General features: G+C 42.9%; 1 protein-coding gene and 1 pseudogene across 1 annotated transcript in view; one reads left to right on the top strand and one right to left on the bottom strand.

Annotated features, from left to right (window-relative positions):
• Col25a1 (collagen type XXV alpha 1 chain) overlaps positions 1-16,093 on the top strand; it is a 394,115-nt gene that overhangs the window by 126,340 nt on the left and 251,682 nt on the right. The window lies entirely within an intron of this gene.
• On the bottom strand, positions 13,647-13,777 carry LOC116897381 (annotated as a pseudogene).

Raw genomic sequence — 16,093 nt, 5'->3', positions numbered from 1 at the left:
CACCTCAGCAGAGGGATGCTGTGAGTCTCTCAAATCCACAGTTTGGGGTTCTGCATATTTGGGGAAGTGGCTGTCCTGGTCTCTGTGTTTTGCACCTATGGAATACTTACCTGTAGTGTGCACGTGTACCAGGCTTCGTCTGAAGACATGTGCAGATCCCACGGGACACATAGATATAAGACTCTGAAGTCCAGGAGTTATGGAAGTGTAAAGTTTGGGGGTCAGTAACTGATTAAAATCATGGAAGATGAGGGAAGGGAATCTCTGTATCCGGCCAGGGTGGAAATCTGTCCTGCTCTGCTGCCGGGGAAACATGCAACCCATCACCCTGTCTCTTGACAGCCTCGCCTTGGAGAGAAGCAAATTCAATCCTTCCAGTGGCTGTTTTGAAGCTAAAAGTGTTTGACCAGTTCAGCCCCTGAATGGTGTTTAAGGAATAAAGAGAAAGGGGCAGGAAGTACTAATTGGCAAATTACTCCTCGTTATTTAGTTTGGCTTCCAAGTTAGAACGTTCAAGAATGAGGCGCTTTTGTGAAAGTTGCCAGGAAGCAGGAGCAGGGGGCTTTTTCTTCAATTACTATTTGATGTGAGGCTATTCCTGACACATATTGTACCATTTAGGCCTCACTTTCTATTAAACAAATATTGTCCTATAATGATTTTTAAGCCTCTCACCATGGATGCATTTATGATTCCGAACCATCTAAATGAAGCACAACTTGCAGAGCGGAGATGAATGGACTTTTCACGTTACATGGTACTTCAAGGGGTGCTATCACTTCACAGTTTCTCAGTGTTCAAAAACATACATTTTCTAACAGCTTCTTCATGGTTGTCCTGACCCCAGTTAGGGAAAGCGGAGTATTTAAAAGAAATAATTCCAAACTGTGATTACCACAGTGAGAATATGGCCTCTCGATTCTAGCACCTCAGAATGTTAACAGAGGATTTATTTCTTTATTTAACAAGTGACAAAATGTTTTTGACCCCCAAAAATAAAAAAGGACTTCAAATTCTAAACCCTGAGTAGATGGCTGTCACTATGGGATGGCTCCTGTTCAGACATGAGTCAAAGTGGCTCAGGGCTTGTGCCTCCTTGTTTTGTTGGTAACACTGAAGTTTAATGCCACTTCTCAAACGCCATGCACAGAGTGAGGAATTCGGGTTTACTCAAGGAAAGGAGAATTCCAGAATAAATAACTATATCGAATTGTCATTACCTGTCCCAACGAATGGCTCCATCCTTTAAAAAAGAGCTAGGGTTTTAGCTGAGACCTTCTGTTCCCCTTCATTCTGCAGATGGGGTCAGTGGAGTTGAGAGGACAAAGGAGCTTTTCCTCTCCTGACTGACAGAGCTTTCCACACTCCGTTACTTGGCAGGGGGGTTTCGTCAGTCAGCCTTTCTTGAAGCGGTGGGCGCCGCTGAAATAACTGTGAATTAATGGGCAGTTTCCTCTCCACAATTAAATGTCTCACAGAGGAACAATTTGTATATGCTTTTGGAAATGCTAATAGCTCCTAAGGTAGCAGTCTTGCCTCGTCTCTTCATCCTTACAAAATCCCATCTCCCAGAGTGGGACTTAGCTGTGCCGGGAGGTGCTCTGCAGTGGGGTTACCCTGCTACATGGAATACTTTTCTGATGAAATGTGAGTCTGGAATATTTTTTTTCTAAAATACCTTTGACTTCCCTGATTAAAAAGCACAAAATTGGTTTTTTCTCCTAGTTTTAATTTCTTTAAATTGGAGCCTGTATCTGAGAGCAATAGAAATAATTAAGAGCAGAGGAGTGTTGGCATGGAGTCTCCCAGGGAGTGAATGCAGGATTCCCTCATTGACTGGTCAGGGGCCCAGGTTTGGTTTATCCGTCTAAGCACTCTACACATCTTCCTTTTCCTTCTTGAAAATGTATTTAATTTGTGCCAGGAAGAAATTGCTTTTGGGAGATGATATGGACTGTGGAGAGCCATGCCACCGCAACATGCCTACCCACACATGCACATTTGCATGTGCACATGCACAGACAGCACATGTGAGAGCTCAAATTGCTTCCCGTTAACGGATACAGTGCACTTACCTTTCTCTGTTGGGAAGATGATTTTGTTAACAAGGTTGGGGGATTAGGGGTTGATTGGAATAACACTATAGTTTAGACAGGGAAATGATCATGAACTTTTGTTAGTAGTTCAGGTAGGCAACCAGAGAGGTCTAGGTTACAGCAATCCTCCCCCACCCCCACCCTAACCCCCCATGGGTTTGGATAGGAGAGGGAAGAGTTTAAACTTTTAATAAATGAATCCAAATTCAAGATCCTTTTTCCCCCTAATTTTTGAAGTATATTACTTCTATAATTCAATAAATTACATAATCTTACAATATATTCTTGTTATCTGCAGTCCGCTGGGCAGGAGTTTCATGTCTCTGTCTCACTGTAGTTCTCTCCCCGTCTGGCCTTGGTGGTCACCAGTTGACTCTCAGCTCCACTGATAAAGACTTTTTCAGACTTGACGCAGATGTGGGATCATGTGGTATTTGCTATTCTGTGCTTGGCTTTCTGTAACACAATGATAGTTCCATCCATATTGGTATTCTCGATAGCGGAATGCTATTCTGCTGTATATGTCTACCACATTTTACTCAGCTAGCCATTGACTGACAGTGAGATGTGTATATGTCTTTATTACTGTGAACAGTGCTTCAGCGAATATAGAGGTACAAGGGTCTCCTGCATGTGACTTCATTCTCCTAGTACTTAGCCCAATGGCTAACCGTTTCCTTTCTCTACCGAGAACTGCAGTAACATTACCATTTTATATCCCCAGGAGCTGTGTTTGTTTCTCTTCATCACTTCTCTTGAGTCTTTTTCCAACTGCCAGTTTTAGTAGGGCAAGGGATGGTGAAATGTCATTAACCTTCTGGTTTGCATTTCTTTGAGGTTATGGAGTGCTCATTGCTGTTGACTGCTTATGGCATCTCCTAAAAAGCTATCTCTACAAGTCCATAACCCATTTTTCTATTGGGTTATTTGGGTGTGTTTTTACTATTGTATTTTGGGGTTTCTTACATAACCTGCTATCAGCCCTTTGGTCAGGTGGGTAGTTGGTCAGCCCTCTGGTCAGATGGGTAGTTGGTCAGCCCTTTGGTCAGGTGGGTAGTTGGTCAGCCCTTTGGTCAGATGGGTAGTTGGTCAGCCCTCTGGTCAGATGGGTAGTTGGTCAGCCCTCTGGTCAGATGGGTAGTTGGTCAGCCCTCTGGTCAGGTGGGTAGTTGGTCAGCCCTCTGGTCAGGTGGGTAGTTGGTCAGCCCTCTGGTCAGATGGGTAGTTGGTCAGCCCTCTGGTCAGATGGGTAGTTGGTCAGCCCTCTGGTCAGATGGGTAGTTGGTCAGCCCTCTGGTCAGATGGGTAGTTGGTCAGCCCTCTGATCAGATGGGTAGTTGGTTAGCCCTCTGGTCAGATGGGTAGTTGGCAAACACGTGGTCCCATTGTGGAACTTGTCTCTGTGCTTGACAAATATTTTTATTATTGTGTAGAACCTTTCAAATTGTATGTAATTGTGTTTGTATACTTTGAGTTTTGTTTTCTGCGTTTCTCTAGAGTCTTCCCCAGGCAGTTCGTGCCCAGTCAGCATCCCCTCTAGGTTTTCTTCTAGTATGTTGTTTAATGATATCACACCTTACCTATAAGTGTTTTATCTGTTCTGAGGAGATTTTTGTGAACCAAGAAATAGGAGCCTTGTGACATTTTTGTGTGTACAGATTTTCCCAGCAGAACTATGGAAACATCGATCATTTTTTATTCAAGTCATGTTCTTAGCGTGACTGTTGAGTCAGCTGGCCACGGGCATGTTGGCTTTCTGTTCTCTTCAAACGTTCTGTATTTCCATGATGTTTGATGGCAATGACATTTTATCAATTTTGAAATTATGAAGTATAATTCAGTGTGGTTGCTTCTTTTTTGCTCAAGGCACTCAAGGATATTTGACAATTTATGTGCCTACTTAAACATTTTAGAAATTTTTAGTAGTTCATTGACAAATATCATTGGTATTTGCATAGGGATCGCATGGATCTGAAGATTGTTTTGGCTTTTTTGGGCTTTGCAATGATATCAATTCTTCTAATCCATGAACATGGAATGTCTCTCTAGCTTTGTATTGTCTACAATTTCTTTAAAAAATTTTTTCATAAGGCAATGGATCTAGATTTAATCTGATTAAACATAGCATGGTATATGCATGAAATAAAATCTTTACACATTAACTTTATCAGTATTTTCAAGTTCCATGATTTTAATCTAACAGTTTAAAATGAAAGGAAAACCGGTTATGCTGGCATACACCCTTTATCCTGGGACTTGATGATCAAAGGCAGGCAGATCTCTTATGAGTTTGAGGCCAATTTGGTCTACATAGCAAGATCCTGGCCAGCCAGGCTACCTACTGAGTCTCTGTCATAAAAATAAGGTAAAACACCAGGTGGTCCTGCCACACACCTTTAGTCTCTGCACAAGGAAGCTAGAGGCAGACAGATCTCTGTGATTTTGAGGCCAGCCTGGTCTACAGAGATAGTGCACACAGAAACCCTGTCTCTAAACAAATAAATAAAAGGTAAAATAAGATAAAAATTAAAGTAAGAGGTCATTAGGGTTGGTTGTTGATATGTGATTTGTTGAATTTGAAGTGTGAGGTGTAAGTTTGCATGGTATGTTGAGATTTAGGAGTAGGATGTTATGAGGTCACTATACTACTTGAATATATTAGACCCTTTCAGATTGGTCCCGCATTCTTTTTTGTCAATTTCATGGTTTCTAAAATTGCAAATAGAAGCCAAAACCATCTTTAGATTCGGTGCAGTCTCTATCTGAACACCAACAATATTCATCAACGAGCTACTGAAAACTTCTAAAATGTGTAATTAGCCACAAAAATTGACAAATATTCATGAATATCTTGGGCAAGAAAGAAAAAAGCACATCGAATCACACTTCATAGTTTGATTTCTCTTCATATTTGACTTTTTTCTTGCTTAAAACCCTTCCAATTTGTCCTTCCATTAGGCTAATATATTAATAATAATAAGCTAATAGCACAGTACTATAAAGCAATGACAGAAGCGACACGCTCTTAGTGCACACTTGAACGTGTGAGCTAGGCCTGGGTGGATTTGACTGACACTGAACAAAACTGCACTCAAGGTGTCAATCATGGCTGCAGGTTATTCAAGATACAGTGTGTGTGTGTGTGGGGGGGGGAGTGGTGTCTGCCGATGAACTCACTTAGATTGTATCACAGACCACGTGGGCCTATCTGAAGGTCTGCTAGTGCTGTATCAGTTTTGGTTCCCCAGAGCGAGATCTGTGGATGAGTGAGAGCACCCCAGACAGAGTCATAAATCTTGGACCTTACATCTTGTTACTATCCTCACAAAGTATTTGTTAGAAGAGAGGCAGTGATCTTCGGCCTTCAGAGTGCAGAGGCCTGTGGAGGCTGGGTTCCTGCGGCCTTCTCAGGGGCTGCTCACTATGCGTGGCTGACATCTTCTGGACCCTGTTTCCCGTCTCTCCAGTTTCATGGCCTGCCAGTCTTCTGTTCATATTAGAGATGGTATACTATTTATATTTGCAATAGATCAGATTCTCGGGTTTCTTTCGCCTCCAGACACAAAGTAAGATGTTTGTCTTCACCTGGCTAACCTACAGGGGTATTTTAGATTCCAGCAGGAGCAGCCCTTCTGGGGAAGCATTCTTTACTGTTCTTTCTCGGCTCCCCAGATGAGGGTAAGAACCCCTTTCTCCTTCAGTTACAGCACACAGCCCAAATTACAGACCTTAAGAATACTCTGTTTCAATGTATGCACTTTTTATGATTTACGCTTTAACATAACGTTAGGTACTTATTACATCTGGAATGAATGAATGAATGAATGAATGAATGAATGAATGTGTGACTACCCCAAACAGAAGGCAGGCAGCATGTCAGTTAACAATGTGGTTAATCTGGTTAATCTTGGCTGTCAACCTGAAACACCTGGGAAGAAGGAACCTCCACAGAGGAATTGCCTTTATCTTCATGGTCCTGGGACAGATTTTCTTGACTGTTGTTTGATACCGGAGAGGCCAGTCCTGCTGCACAGCCCTGGGCAGGTGGTCTCAGACGAATAAGAAAGCCCGTAAGCAGCGTTCCTCCATGGTCTCTGCTTCAGTTCCTGCCTCCAGGTTCCTGACCTGAGCTCCTGTCCTGACTTCCCTTCACATGGACTGTAAGCTGTGAGCTGAAGTCAGCCCTCTCCTCCACAAGGTGTTTGTGGTCTGTGTTCTGTGTCAGTGGCAGGAAACAAACTAAGATAGTCAGTTAGGCTGAGACTCTCACGCTTGGGTTAGTCAGGGAGTTGTCGTCTTATTCCTGGACACGTCTTCCCAGAGCGAGGTCTTTTAAGTCTGTTGGTTTAGGGCAAAGAGAAAGTCTGATTTCCGTTTTGTGTAACTTAATTTAATTTACTTACTTCTGAATACATTTAATAGAGTTGGGTCTTAAGCCTGGGTTTAAGGGGGAAACAAAAGCGTGTTTCATGTACCTTTATTTTTTTTACTCATTTTTATTTAATATATCATGCTGAGCTGCAGCTTTAAGCGAAGTCCTGTGTTTAGCAGAAGTTGGTTCTGGTTTTGACTTCAGCTGTAGCAGTTTGTTGAATGTTGAAGATCAGTAACGCTTTGCTTGAGCATGATACACTCGCTGTCAGGGCTGGTAAAGGCTTTGGTTTATTAAATTTTTGCTTTTGACTCTTCGTTTCTTCAAACCAATAAGAGCAACTGCCTGCAGAAAAAAATAATTTACAAATTATTTCATAAAGGGCATAAAGTTGTACTTGCAATTTCTTTCTTATTTATTTTTTAATGAATTATTTCAGTGTTTTTTTGAGACTGGGTTTCTCTGTGTAGCCCTGGCTGTCTTGGAACTCAGTCTTTAGACCAGGCTGACCTTGACCTAAGAGATCCGGCTGCCTCTGCCCTACCAGAGCGCTAAGATTAAAGGCATGGATCACCACACCTGACCTACTTGTACCTTCTCATGAACAGAGAACATTGATTCCATTTCCCAAAGAACTAACCCTTCAGTAGAAAAATCCAGATGGTGATGAGCTACGCCTTCACTGGCCTGAGTCAACTAGCAGAAAAGTTATCCAATCTAGACCCTGTCCCTCCATGTGGGAGGTCAGATTCTGAAGGCCAGGGAAAGCCTTCAGATTGGCAGTCCTTCATGTCTGAGGTGGGTGCACTTATGTCGTGATGTAGTCATCCTCCGTGAAATAAGGAAAGCGATTGAGACAAAATGATATTTCATCAGACTACTTTTATTTAGTTTGAGGTCGTGTCCTTTCAGCATGTGTCTTTTGAACCTTTTTATATTAAAAATGTTTGTGAACAGATGAAGATGCTTTGAAAATGGGGAAAGCATCTCTTTCCCAGTTTCACAATCGGTGGAGAGTTGTGGGACTGCATTTCCTCTTTAGTTAAGGCGTGGGCGTGCTACCTTTAGCGAGGAGTTGAATGTGGCGGCAAGGAAGAAATACTTCACCCAGTCTCCTGTATTGAAGACCAGCAGCCACACTCAATCAAAACAGGTCGTATCTGACTATCCCTTCCTTTCATCTCTGACTTCCATGTCCTCTATGGTGTCCGTCCTCCTTAGGGGATGTCATAATAACTCCTCCTTTCTCTCTACCCGCTTCTCCCTGCCTTCCCTCCACAGCGGGGCCTTCTCCTCAGCCATCCTCTAGTTTCTTCCTCCAGCTCCGTGAAAATCACGTTTTGATACTATTTCATCTTTGTCTCCCACAGACTCTGTTTCCTGCACTTTATAAGCGATCTGTATTCCGACAACTTCAGATTACTAGCTTACATCTTTTATTCTCACTCATTTGATTCTCCCTCCCCGCCTCTCTGTCTTCTTCTGTCCTTCACTTCCTTCTTCCCCCCTCCTCTCTCCCTCCCTCTTTCCCTCTCCCTCTTCCCTTTTCTCCCTTCCTCTGCTCTCTTAAGACAGGACCTCACTAAGTAGCCCTGGTTACTTGCTGTGGGAATGAGTCCGTCCTCGAATTTGTGGCAGTTCTCCTGCCCCGCCTTACGAGTGGCGGGCGTCTTAGGTGTGTTGCACACTTGGCTCACTTCAGATTTTTGTACCCAGTTTTCGTTCTGTTACTCCCACTCCATTGACCTTTTTACTGGAAGCGCCTCCCACTCCACCAGCGCTTCTTCTCTGCCACCTTCTCCCCATGGTAGGTCCATCCAGCACTTGGTTCTGCCCAAGATCCTGTCTTTCCCATGATCGTTTCCTCATTTCTTGTCCCCCAAGTCCAGGTGATTGTACTTTCTAAGTATGGGGCTCTTATCCTTCCCCCAACCCCAGGCAGCCAACGGCTGTGACATGCTTACAAGCATCATTGTAGGAGTGTTAGGGAATCTATCTGGAGAAAAGGGTGTGTGTTCCCTAAGGCAGACTCCTCAGAGGGAAGGTGGGGTTATGCGTAGTCTAGAACAGGTCTCTGTGTGGTTCTAATGGACTCCAGAAGTGAGCATTTCTGTTGTAAACATTGTATAAGTCAGTTGTTTCCACCCTTGGTGTATACTGCTTCCTGTAGGCCTGTAGCATTTTTCTCTGTCACTGCTGGGACACCCTCTGGCCTTCAATCCTTCTATCTTCAGATCATTATCTAATATAAAAACCTACTGTTTTTTATATTAACTCTTAAGCACGCCTCATTACCCGTCAGAAAAATCAAAGCATTTCTACAATCTGGCCCCTTCCCCTTCTCTGGTTCTCTGCCCTTCATTTACTCTGTAGCCATGTGGGATTTGTCATGTCTGAGCACCCCTTGCTTCCCTCTCCTCATGCTTTCCCATGTCTTATGTCTTCCTTGTTTCCTTTTCACCTGGCTTACCTTTGTTTATTATTGTATACCCGGCCCCTATACCATGACCCCAACCCCGACCCCAGGAAGCATTCCATATGTTCACGGACAATTCTGTGAAAACCTCATTCACTCTTTTTACTGGGTTTTACTACTGCAACATTTTCTTCTCTAGTTTTCCTAAGTGAGGATAACTTTGAGGTTGAGGAGCACGTCCTGTTGTCTTTGCTCCACTCGTTGAAGGTTTCAGTCAGAAAAACCGAGCCAGTAAGAATATATCCAGCCATTCACAAAAGTATTTATTGAGGGACTAAAGAGATAGCTCCGGGGTGGTTGCTCTTCCAGAGGACCCAGTATCTACATGGTGGCTTAAAATCATCTGGAACTCTTGTTTCAAAGGATCAGAGATACCCTCTTTGGGCCTCCATGGGTACCAGGCTTGCACATGGTGCAAATACGTATGTACAGTCAAAACAACCCATCCATGTAAAGAAATTTAAAATAGCATTTTTTGAGTGCATGCTGAGCATCTGATTTATCATGTACATGATGTTACATCAATAACTTTTTAAAGGTGTTTCTTGTGTCTACAGATATTCTGTTCTATTGCTAATACTATAGGTGGACTAGCATTAGGAAAAAAGCGGCAAGTGCTGGAGAGGCTTCGAGACAAAGAGACGCTTTATTTTCAGTGGGGTTATGAACAGGTGAAGCAATATGGAAATCAGTGTGGCTGCTGCCGCTGATGCTGCTGCTGCTGCTGCTGCTGCTGCTTCTTCTTCTTCTTCTTCTTCTTCTTCTTCTTCTTCTTCTTCTTCTTCTTCTTCTTCTTCTTCTTCTTCTTCTTCTTCTTCTTCTCCTCCTAGACAAGAGCAGGCCAAGCTGAATAGCAACAGCCTCTGCCCACCAGGCATGGGTGTAGGCTTAGGTATTTTCAAAACCTACTTTTATAAGAGTTCTTAAACACTTTAACCTCCTTTGTAGCCCACGACCCACCAGAGGTAGTGGGAAAAAACGGTTATTAGGACACAGGGGAAGTGGACCTATATAGAAATAATTCTTAGGGAGTGACGCCAATCTTCATTGTCAGTATATCAGTTGTCCAGTCCACTAGCAAACCACCACACATGAATCAGCAGCTTCAGTCTGGTCCACTCGGCAGACACCGTGCAGGAATAGGCTGGTGCAGTCCAGTGGTGACAGCTTATTAGTAACTTAGAATTAGCAAGTGACCTAGCTTTGGTACTCCTGGGCATATGAGAAGGGTATCTCTATCCTACCACAGAGATGCTTCCACAGCAATGTTCACTGCTGCTCTATTCCTGAGAGCGAGGAAATGGAATCAGTTGAAGTGGAATCGACTCCCATCAACTGATGAATGGATAATGAAAATCCGGTCCATATGCACAGTGGAATTTTATTCAGCTGTAAGGAGTAATGGAATTATAGGATTTGCAGGAAAATGGATGGTTCTGGAAAGTGTCAAGCGAGGTAATTCAGACTGTGAGGGGCAAATCCTTGTGTTCCCTCTCATGTGTAGATCTGTAGGTCGTCCTTTATACATAGGCGATATGGGTGTAGCTGTTGGTTATTAACTACAAATGGGGAAAAGAGGGAAAAGGAAGTTTTGAAAGTGAGGGAGCAGTAGAGTTCTCCTGACTTGAAAGCAGGAAGGAGGTTAGAGATAAAGGAGAGAGGGAAGGAGGGAGAAAGGGAGTGAAAGGGAGGCGCTGTGGGGGATGGGCAGGTAACTCCATTGAAAACCTGCTACACCAGTCTGTGGAGCTGAGGCTGATCACCAGAAACCATGGGAAAAAGCTGAGCTTGTGCTTATAAGGATAGTGCCAGCGACACAGAGACAGGGTGCTGGGACTCGCTGGCCAGTCCAACCTAATGGGTGAGCCACAGGTCCCAGTGAGAGAGACTGCGTCTCCGCTAATCAAGGTGGAAAGCTCCTGTGGAACAACCTGAGACACATCACACAGTCACACGGGCGTACACATTCACACACACACATACATATGCACACACATTCACTCACACACATATGTACACACCCAGAGACGCATACATTCATATGCATCCATATGAACACACACAGATATGTACACACAGAGAGACACATTCACACACACATGTGGATGCACAGATGCAGAGAAGCACATACATATGTTCACACACAGACACACAGAGAAACACGTATACATAGACACATACACACTTACACATATATGGAGACACGTGCACACAGGCATATATATATGCCTCATATATGAAGGCATCGGCTTCTCTCGCCTCTTTTCAGCTTTGAGCTGAATGTAGTCCCCATGGCTCCCTGCCCAATGCAGATGTTACTGCCCAAGTACCAAGGCCCCCTGGCACCAAGCTGCTGCTGGGCTTTTTCATTGTTGCCTTCCTGTGCTGTTGTTGGTTTCCAGCCACACGTGCTTGTCTAAAATGTATTATTTTAAAATCATCTTTCATTTTCAGCATGTCTATTATTTCCTCAACTGAGTTTTCAGTGTTTTAAGTGTATTTTGAATATCTTTTCCATGACCTTTAGCACTCATTAGGGAGCTGTCTGTAATTATGCAAATGAACACTAGCAGAAACCTTAATGAGACCTGAATCCTTCTGTTGATTCGGTTCACTCTTCCTCCCCATCAGCATGGTCTGTCTTATTCTCCATGGTCTAGAGGGATTTTATTAATGTGCGCCTGTTCTATGGAATGGCAGGTAATAAATAATTAATAGTCTTTTGCGACAAAGAATTTTTTATGTTACTTTCCCTCAGAACTTCGAAATGTTTTGATTCTGAACCAGAGTTGCTCTTGCAAATTGGAAGGACAATCTGCAGTCCTTTTCCCAGTGGCTTTTAGACTTGACCAGCATCTACAATCTCCTGGGGTTTGATTGCTTCATATGCTAATACAGCAGGAAAGACAAGAGGTGGCTTACTGACAGAGCTCTAACAAGAAGGTATTAGCAGAAGCAGGCCTGAGAAGGCCTGGGATAGACCACAAGGCCAAGCCACTGGGCCTGGGCTTTGGAGTAATCATAGCTCATAACGAATGTTGTTGTGTATTTTCCCTATAGTAATCATAACTGATCCTTTCTGAAAGCTTTTGTGGTATCTCACAGGGTTCTTTTTGTTGTTTTTGTTTTATTTTGTTTTATAGAAAACTACAGAACATATAAATTTGAGTACCATAAGTAGGATTTGAATGAGAAATTACAGAAAGAAGTAGAGTAATTACTTGAAAAAATGAGGCAGAACTAACTTAGGTAAAGAAAAATATATACACTGTGTTTTCTGGACTCCTGAGCCTGGCTGTACATCAGAGTTAGGGGAAGAGTTTTTGTGAACTGCTCCACCTAAGGCCGTTTCAGTTATGTTACAGTGGAGTCTGTTGTAAGGTCACCATGGAAATTCCCAGCATCCCCTGCTCTGCCTCACAATATTGTCCTAGCACAGCATGCCCTTACCAAGGCTTCCACATTCTGAAAGTAGCACAGGCTCCATGCTGAGAACCAGGGGGAGCTCAGACACCAGCATCTCTAATTCTCTCATTCCAGGATGGGTTAACAGTCAGGGATCCCCCATGCCAGCATTGGGGGGTTTCTTCCTAATGTTAACTCTGTACCCGGTGCCTAGTGCCAAGTTACCATCCTCCTACCTTGGTATACCCATCAAGATGGCAGCGTAGCCATGGCTGGGTCCCTTAACATGCCCTCAGCTCACAAGCTAGGGTGGATGGTTCCAAGGAGGGCTAACCTCATAACCACTGGGATTCAAGTCTTTCTTAGTTACCGAGAAGCCAAACTCCATTTGGAGTAGAGCTAATTGATCTTTGGGGTGGGGGCTTGAGGGAGGGGAGTAGATAAAAAAATTTGAAGGAGTAAGGACTAGTTGCTAAAATAAAATAGAGCGTTTGTTAGGGTTCCAGAGGAAGCGCACCAGGGAACAATTCTGCCATTTCTCATCACTTTTTGACAATTTTGATTCTATTTCAGGTTCTTTATACAAGATTTAAAAATAACTCCAGAGAACGACATGTGAACTGTGTGTTCTGCCTTGCTTCCCTTTCATTTACCGTGTGTCGGGAACCTTTCTATTTAAGTTGGCTGTGTATACAGAAGCTGCATTCTATACCGTTCCCCACTCAGATGCCAGCTATGACCACAACTCCACCCCGTCTCTATGCTAACTGCACGCACATAGCACGGGGATGCGTGATGCAAGCTGGCAGGCAAGGAATAAGAGCTACTCTTGACTCCTAAGTAATTTTCAGACCATTGAGACCTCACACCAGCCCCCGAGATTGGTCATAATCCCCCCTCTCTTTTTTTTTACTCCTCAGGCCTGCCTTTGAGCTGATTGGTCTGGGGCCAGCCAACTAACAAAACAAGAAACTGGGTCTATGTATCTCACAAAAACAAACGTCTTTCTGACTTCTGCTCCAAATGGAGGTTGCCTCCGTATATTAACTTCCCTTCCCTATGAATAACAGGAAATGTCAACAGAGGTCCCTCTTCTCAGGCGACTTCAGCTTGTGTCAAGTTAACAGGAAAATAGCCAGGACAAGGATTCAGTGACATGGCCATGACACGTTCTTGTGTTTTCACCTTAAAGAAGCACATGGTGACATTTTACTATACCTTCTTGTCTTCAGATAAGAATTTAAGATTTGAATCACAAGGTCAGCAAAAGGAAAAAAACTTATTCTTTGGCTTTCTGGCTAGTAGTAGGTAAAAATGAATTAATCTGCCTGTTAACAGCTGATCCTGTTGAGAGAGAAGGTCAACTTTTAGCAATAATCGCACCTCGGATAAACCTCATTGGCTATGATACTGCCACTGTGCAAAGCTGAGAAGGTCAACTTTTATCAACCAAGAATGTTCTTCATCCTGGATTAAGAAATAGTAAAATGATAAAAAGTTTCCAAGTGTTACGTCCCTTTAGAAGAATATTACAGGACAAGCCCCTAGGAAACAGTCACAAAGCCTATGAATGAGTCACTTTAGTGGAGGTTGTCCTGAGCTCAGGTTTTAATCGCCTATATTCACTTCTACTGTTTATTGTCTTATTGGTCTTCCAACTTTCAAAATAAGGCATGTGTCACCCGTGGTCTACAAGAACTGCTCTAATGCCTGGAGTTATTGTCATAGGGTAGTACACATGGATTCCAAGTGCTGAAATTGATAATGGTTTGATAACGAGGTGATCTGGCAGCATCTGTCCTGTCAACAACAGCTGGTCTTTCTCAGCCAGCCACTGTGGCCATATAAGCTTTACTATTCAAGGAACTTAGAAAAATGAAGTGATTGCTTACAGTTTTAGAATCTAGAAATATTTTATATACAAAGATTTCTTGGAGTTGGCAAGGTCATGTAAGTGGTGAAGTGCTTAGACAGCAGTTTCTGAAGTCCTGATTTTGATTGACACCACTCTTTAAATGGTGGGTATGGTGGGGGGGGGGAGGGAGAGATAGAGACAGAGACAGAGACAGACAGACAGACACAGAGAGAGAGAGAGAGAGAGAGAGAGAGAGAGAGAGAGAGAGAGAGAGAGAGAGAGAGCGGCGGAGAGAGAGCAGGGAAAAATATTTCCAGCCCAGGTTCAATGAGAGACTTTGACTTAAAAGATAAGGTTGATACCTTTGAGGAACAATATGAGTTTAACCTGTGGTGTGTACATGCACATGCGTGTGTGTGTGTGTGTGTGTGTGAAAGAAGACAAGATGTATTAACATTGCGTATTTTAATTCCAAGTGTTGAAGATGCATTCTGAGCTAATTTAGACAGACTATGAATATATACTCATTGAAAGAAATTCCATGTTCAGCATTTTGCCAGCTGTCCTTGCTACCCAGTTCTTGTGATTTGGAAGCATTGTTTCCTGAGAAGGCTTTTTCCCCTAAGTCTATGGGTAACTCTGTGTATTAAGCAGACTGTTGACGTTAATAGCAATTGTTTTGGAAAAAGGCCTCACAGTCAAGTGATACCATCTAAGGTGTTTCCCTGAGGAGTGGCAATTTGTTATTCCACCAATGCACAGTATAGGGACAGAGGTTAAACTTACATGCCTTTATGATAATTTTAGCAAGAGACTCTCCCATATAGACACAGATTGTATTAGAAAGGGAAATGCCCCTGAGTGGGGTTGTATCTTGCTTACATTCCTGTTCCCTTTGTGGTTAGATCAGAAGAGAAGTGTTGGCAATGTTCCTCTGTTGTCTTCTAAATTCTGAGAGTTGTGAGACAAGTAGGCTTAAAATACTACGGATAGTATTAAAACAGCTAAATGTATCCAGAGCTAGCGGACTAAAGCCAAAGGGGAGACACTGGATACACACGAGTGTACTATGATACTTTGCTGGTTTTTTTACCCAAACAAGAAAGGCAAATGCGTGATCATTTTTGAATAGCAATAACCATGATAAAACTGTGATTGGTTACTTAATTCAGGGCAGGAATCTTTCTTTTCCTCAAGTAGAGTAACTCAGTCAGAGAGACAGGACATGTGTATTTGCTGTGGGTACCTGCTGTAGAATGAAACTTTGTTGTAAGGTCTGAGAACTATTCATTCTCTAACAGCCATGAAAGCTCAAAAGATGGGAGAAGAAAAATAAAAAGAGCCAACATTTCAGTGTTTCCTTGCGAGCTCATGTTTTTTACATATGACATTCTTTTCTTGTTGTTCTGAGACCAAAAAAATAAAATGTTTATCATTAAGGAGAGGTTGCAGTCATCATGGAAAATTTCACAAACTCATGTACTTCAAACTTCTCCTTCAGAGGGTGATTAGAGCTAATGGTGTCCAGCAGTCCGAGGATGCCGTCCACAGAATTGCATGGTGCGACTGAACATTACATTGTAGGCATTCATTAAAACCTTGAATTTAAACGAGGGTGGAATGTAAAAACCACATGGGAGAAGGGGCTAAATAACTATCTTAGGATGCAAAATTAAAGTCAACAATTAAATAGGGAGTAAAAATGATGAATACCGCCATCTCAAGCAAAGTAAAATGCCGACTTTACAAATTGTGAACTCAACGTTTGTAACACAGTAAAAAAAAGCACTGAGGGGCATGGGAGGCCTTGCATAGTTGTACTTTGTATTACAAAGTTTCTTTTTTGTGAACCGAACTGCAGTGGAAGGTTCTTAGTGTGAAAGGGAAGG

The sequence above is a fragment of the Rattus rattus genome, chromosome 3, assembly GCF_011064425.1.
Source record: "Rattus rattus isolate New Zealand chromosome 3, Rrattus_CSIRO_v1, whole genome shotgun sequence".
Lineage (NCBI taxonomy): Eukaryota > Metazoa > Chordata > Mammalia > Rodentia > Muridae > Rattus > Rattus rattus.
This window is presented reverse-complemented; position numbering and strand designations above follow the sequence as displayed.